Here is a 6,154-nt window from a genome sequence, read left to right on the forward strand (position 1 = left end):
TATATATACTTTGCCAGTGTTCTACTGGAAAGCTTGGTACCATTTGTTTTTTCCTTTGTGACATTTTTTTCCTCTTCTTTGGAAGATTTTTGATTATCTCTGATAGTCTGCAATTTCATTATGACTTGGAATCAGTACTGGAGGGTCTCTTTAGTCTGGTGATATTCTTTGATTCTGCTAAATAGTCTTGCTTTGACTCTTTAATAGCTTCTAACCTGTTTCTCTTTGTCTTTCTGGAACTCCTATTAGTCGCCTGCAGTGGGGATTGGCATGTGGGTGGGGTCAAGTAGCTCCAGATACATAAAGAAAAGCAAGTGCAGAATCTAGGAACAAAACAGGACGTGACAGAAGTGGTTTATCCACAGATGAATACCTTGACGGTCAGGATTCATTGTAGGAAACAGAAACCTTTCTAGTTACTCTAATGGAAAGGTATTGAAGTGATGACATTGGAAGTGCTGGGTGGGTAGACACTAGAATGAACTTCCAGGATTAACTTCAAGAAAGAGAAGAACAAACTGGCCTATGGCAGGGGGTGGCCATCGCTTCAGCCACAAAGAGGAGGGTGGGGAGTTAGAAGTCTCTCTGTGGACCTGTTCAGTACAATACGCTAACACAGTAGTGACTCAGGAATCAGAAGTCACGGATGTCACTATTGTGATGCCTCATGACCCCACAGGGCTAGGGACGAGGCCCTGGAGTGCTGCTGCAGGCCGGTCCGGCCTGTGCAACCATCCCTGCCCGCTGTACGAGCTCATGGCAGGACGACGGCCCTGCCTCACATCCCCTTTCAAATCGCATCAAGTGCATCTAATTGGCAGAACTTGTACTCAGAACCCTCACCCTTTTGGTATTCTAACCCCCACCGAACAAAAAAACAGAGAACACTGGAGAAGAGGACAAGGGCCGAGTCATCACAACCACCAGCATACATACACGCAGGGCGGTGCTGTGCATGCCAGCCATGGGATCTGCGACAGGGACGAGGGGCTGCTGCAGTGACAGCCTTGACTAGAGGTGGTCAGGATTCATCATACAGAAAAACATTAGGGTCTGACGTGAATTGGATTTTTTTTTTTTTTTGAAGCAGAGAAGTGTTTCACTCATGTAATTTATACCTAGACTCATTCCAGCAAAGGACTGGAGGAAGAGAGAAAAGATATGTGTTTGTAAAGAAAGGCAGGGGGCATTCTAGTCAGCATTAACCTATCTGTATAAAATTAGGAAATAAAAAGATTGCTCTGCCCAGTTGAAACATTTAGTATGTAGGTATGGACAATGGTAGAAGGTCCTGTAATCAAGGGTTTGGATTTGATATGGGACAATTCGCTCAGAAGTTCTGACATTTCTAACCAGCAGGAAAATGAGAGGATGTTCTCAAAATGAAATCTGTGTAAGCTTTTTTGAAAAAACAAGGGATCCACCTGAGTCATTGACTGAGGGATGAGACAAAATATGAAATCTTCTGATAAACCAAAGAATCCAAACTTTATGAATATCTAAAGTTGAAGATGTCAACTTGAATACAGTGACTTCCTATGCTAGGAAATATACAATGTTTTAAGATAATGGTTACAGGGGCGCCTGCGTGACTCCGTGGGTTAGGAGTCAGCCTTCCACTCAGGTCATGATCTCAGGTTCCTGGGATTGAGCCCCGCATTGGGCTCCCTGCTCAACGGAGAGTCTGCCTCTCCATCTGCCCCTCCCCCCACTCGTGCTCTCTCTCTCTCTCTCTCTAATAAATAAAATCTTAAAAAAAAAAAAAGATAATGGTTACAGTCCAGTCTATAACATCTCAGTTTATAAATTCAGATTTTTCTAAAGGGGCTACAGACAACCCTGCAAAGACATTTCCCTAGTTTTCCCCCTTGCATGTTTTCAGCTTCCAATATTCTCTTAATAAGTTGCTTCTAAAAGTTCCTTTGATTTTCATCTCCTTCTCACACCTGCATCAACAAAAAACTCCCTTCTCAATCTGTCCATGATTCCTTTTTACTAGCAACAGCTAGTAAAACTCCTAATTAGGATACTTGCAGTTTCAAGGCTTTAAACAAGATTCCACTTGCCACGACCAAGTTAGAAAAGCAGGGCCTAAATATATCTAGACTGTATTTTAAATGAAATGGGCTGTTCCTGAATTTTAAGCAACTTTCACATAACTAATGTTCATATTCATTAACTAAGGCTATGTAAGTGGCGTAAAAAGAAATTATAGGCTCAGATGTCCAATCTTTATGGAAGCATTCTTCAAATGAGCAGGAATAGACACTTAATGTGTTTTAGGGATCACTCAAACCTTACTTTTTAAAGGTCTACATTATATTTTACATATTTCACAATTTGATGCCCCAATAAAGCTGATTCTCAACTAGTTTTCTCAGATGATAGTGGTTGACAAGTAACATCTGCACAAAATCTGTTGAACACCATCTCTACATCTGGTAAGTTCCCTAGTGTGGAGCCCCCCAAAGCCACACAGAATTCGGTGACAGTACATGTCCTATCCTCCACTAGGGTACACAGACATCTGACTTTAGTGTCCACCCACAGAGGACAATGATGCAGAAATAGGTTAGATAGGGGGGTGGGTGGGGAAGCTACCAAGTCTTTGTTTTGTCAGTGTGGTTGGCGGCAGCCTCCGGGGCTCGGGTGGCTACAGCGGTGGCTGTGACCATCCAGTGGTCAGCGGGTTCTTGCCTGGAAGAGGTGCAGCCTACTAGAATTTCAGGTACCAGCTCCTTTCTCCAGCCAGCGCTGTTGTGTGGTTCTGAAACTTGGTCTTGGAGGCTCAGCCAGTTCTGCTTGCCCTGCATTTCGTACCCTCCTTTTACTTAATCGGCTCAGCAGTTCTTAAAGTTTGTGGTCCAAGGATTCTGGGGGTCCCCAAGGCCTTTTCATGCTTGCCCTGCATTTCGTACCCTCCTTTTACTTAATCGGCTCAGCAGTTCTTAAAGTTTGTGGTCCAAGGATTCTGGGGGTCCCCAAGGCCTTTTCAGGGGATCTGTGAGATCCTCCATTTTCTAACTTTGGATCTGTGTGAAGCCAGCTTTTTTCTTCGATACACCTCAATCAAAGCAGTATCATGGGTGCTCACTTCGGCAGCACATATACTAAAATTAGAATGATACAGAGATTAGCATGGCCGCTGCGCAAGGATGACACGCAAATTCGTGAAGCGTTCCATATTTAAAAAAAAAAAGCAGTATCATGGGGTGCCTGGTGGCTCAGTCAGTTAAGCGTCTGCCTTCGGCTCAGGTCATGATCCCAGGGTCCTGGGATCGAGCCCTATGTTGGGCTCCCTGCTCAGCAGGAAGCCTGCTTCTCCCTCTCCCTCTGCCACTCCCCCTGCTTGTGCTCGCTCACTCTCTCTCTCAAGTGATTACATAAAATCTTAAAAAAAAAAAGCAGCATCACAACAGATTGAATGCAGAAAAGGATATGAGAATACAGCTGCCTTCTATTAAGTTAGACATAAAAGAGGATTACAAAAATTTGAAACAATACGACTCTTAATTTTTGTTTTAGAAAAATTAGTTATTTTTCCAAAAAATGCTATTTTATGTTAACATGTAATGGGTTTGTTATGGGGTTATTTTATTATTTTATTTTTAAGATTTTATTTTTTCCAAATAAACGTTTACGCTTTAAAAAAAAAAAAAGATTTTATTTTTAAGTAATCTCTACACCCCAGGTGGGGCTCGAACTCATGACCCTGAAATCAACAGCTGCATGCTCTACTGAGTCAGCCAGGTGCCCCAATTATGGGATTATTTTAAAATTAATTGAATATTGCTCGGTTTTCATTCCTAACATGGTAAATATCAATAGATATGACACATGTAAACACAAGTTCTTTGGGGTCCTAAACAACTAAGGGACCTCCAAAGAGTTTTAGAGTATAAAAGGGCCTTAAGACCAAAGAGTGCTGAAACAGAGTAGATTCTGTTACTTTATCTAAAAAGGTAACCTCTAATAATAGGTTGAATATTAGAGGTTACCTTGAATATTAGAGGTTACCATCTAATTTTAATTTTCCATCCAGATTTGGGTGATCACGAGAGAAGTTGGTTTAGACAGAATACATAGTATTGCCCCCACTGAGGAGAAAAGGAGGGAGATGCAAAAGCAGCATATGTTGGAACCAAGGCCAGAGTCAATGGGAGGGTCAGGAAAGCGGTGTCTTTCTATGAATGAAAGATCTCAAGGAGGAAGACTTAGAACAAAGTCCCCAGAGGACACAGAACCAACACCAAATACTTAATGATGATAAATATTTCTTAATATTCACATATCCCTTCCTATGCATGGATCATTCAATATTCTTTATAATTCATTCATAACAGCCAGTCCTGGTTTAGGAAGTCAGAGGCAGCTTCAGTTCCAGCGGCTGTGCAGAGGGATGCCCGCCAAAAACGCTCTTCTGGAGCCAGGAATGGCTTGAGGAAGCTTTACCTGTCCAGCAATCTTAATTACATCACTCTGTTCACTCCACACCTTCCTGGTCAGTGTCTAGGTCAATGTCTGATATATGGCAAGGTCAGAGCACAACTGATCACAGAATGAATATTTGACTTGATCCATATCTCACAGAATCAGTTTAAATTTAAAAAGGTGAACACTTAGATCTCTAAAGAGTCATCTAGTAATAAAAATCCAGAAAGTGATAGCCTCATCAAACGTAGGAAGTTCCCTTTGGTTTGGCTGGGGTGAAGTACAGTCACTTGCAATGCATTTAGTCTTCAGTCAGTTATCATTTGGAATTGTTCTCATGTGTAAATCAAATCCATCAGACTTTATGACAGGATGGCAAGGGCTCTGTTTCATTCATCACCAAATACACAGAGACTAGCAGAATATCTGAACAATCACTGATTAAATAGAATCAACTGAATGCAGGAATGAACTCAGGCATTCTTCATTTTACTTCATAATTGATCAATCAGTATTGGTTAACAGTCCACTGCCTTGGGGCGCTTGGGTGGCTCAGTCAGTTAAGCATCTGCCTTCGGCTCAGGTCATGATCTCAGGGTCCCAGGATCAGCCCCGCGGCGGGCTCCCTGCTCAGCAGGGAGTCTGCTTCTCCCTCTCCCTCTGCCTGCTACTCCCCCTGCTTGTGCTCTCCATCTCTCTGTCAAATAAATAAATAAAATCTTTAAAAAAGTCCACTGCCATTCTTATGGCACTTGTAAAAATTACTGCCCTGTTCTGAAAGTATCATTAAAATTGCTGATACATCATTAACAATTACTGTTACTAAGTTTGTTCATTGTAAGCCATACTATTCATCCAATGAACATTTGTTATTTATTTGCAGAATATGGCTTTCGGCTGGCTCTTCAAGTTTAGTAATAGGTAACAGTAGATTTTGACTCATAGTAGGTCACAGCAACTGACATCACAGTAAGAAAAACACTGGACATAATTCAATTCTACCAAAACACCTAAAATGTACAAGCTTCCACGGTACGAGCCTTCTGTATAAATGTACAACCTATATTTTCCCAGAATCCCCAAGCAATGTAAAATTTAAATGGTTAGACTATGCTGTACTAGAAAAAGCCACAAGCTTTGTGGCATTTTCTAAAAACCTGTCTGTAAGTTGTTCTTTTATAGGCTGTTCTTTTAAAACTATACACGTTAGTTTGGGTTCTCTGAGAAACAAATGACAAAATGGGATTAAATGTGATTTACTGGGGAAACGTTTTGAATCATGAAGGGGCAAGACAAGTAGGCAGAGTCTGACACTTATGAAGGGAGAGAAAAGGAGAGGAGGACTGGGTAGGAAGAGTCTCAGACAGCAGTACAGTCCGAGGAAAGTACTGGGCAGGCTAATGGGGAGTCCCTGAGCCAATGTCATCCATGAGGGGAGAGGGCCAACATACTCTTTCATTGGCTGGGAACAGCCTGGAGGAAGTGTAGTCTCAGCAGGAACACAGGGGTGGGTCCCATGGGGCAGCAGCTGCAGTTCTCAGTCAACTCTGCTTCCCACAGGACGAGATGTGAGTGATGCAGTTCCAGTGCTACATCTTTTGAAAGTCTTCAGGTTTTTTTTGTTAATGTTTGATGGACATAAAGACCATAAATGTTTTCATGCCACCAAACTGTACCTATGTATTTGATGGCTGTCATGAAACATGCTACTATTAACAGAGGT

At 42.0% G+C, this 6,154-nt stretch overlaps 1 non-coding gene across 1 annotated transcript; it reads left to right on the plus strand.

Moving 5' to 3' along the window:
* The first annotated feature begins 3,086 nt into the window (after positions 1-3,086).
* LOC118519658 (U6 spliceosomal RNA) lies at positions 3,087-3,190 on the plus strand. Its single transcript, XR_004909274.1, has one exon. It is a non-coding gene; the product is annotated as a U6 spliceosomal RNA (small nuclear RNA).
* Positions 3,191-6,154: the final 2,964 nt, after the last annotated feature.

This window comes from Halichoerus grypus, chromosome 9 (genome assembly GCF_964656455.1).
Source record: "Halichoerus grypus chromosome 9, mHalGry1.hap1.1, whole genome shotgun sequence".
NCBI lineage: Eukaryota > Metazoa > Chordata > Mammalia > Carnivora > Phocidae > Halichoerus > Halichoerus grypus.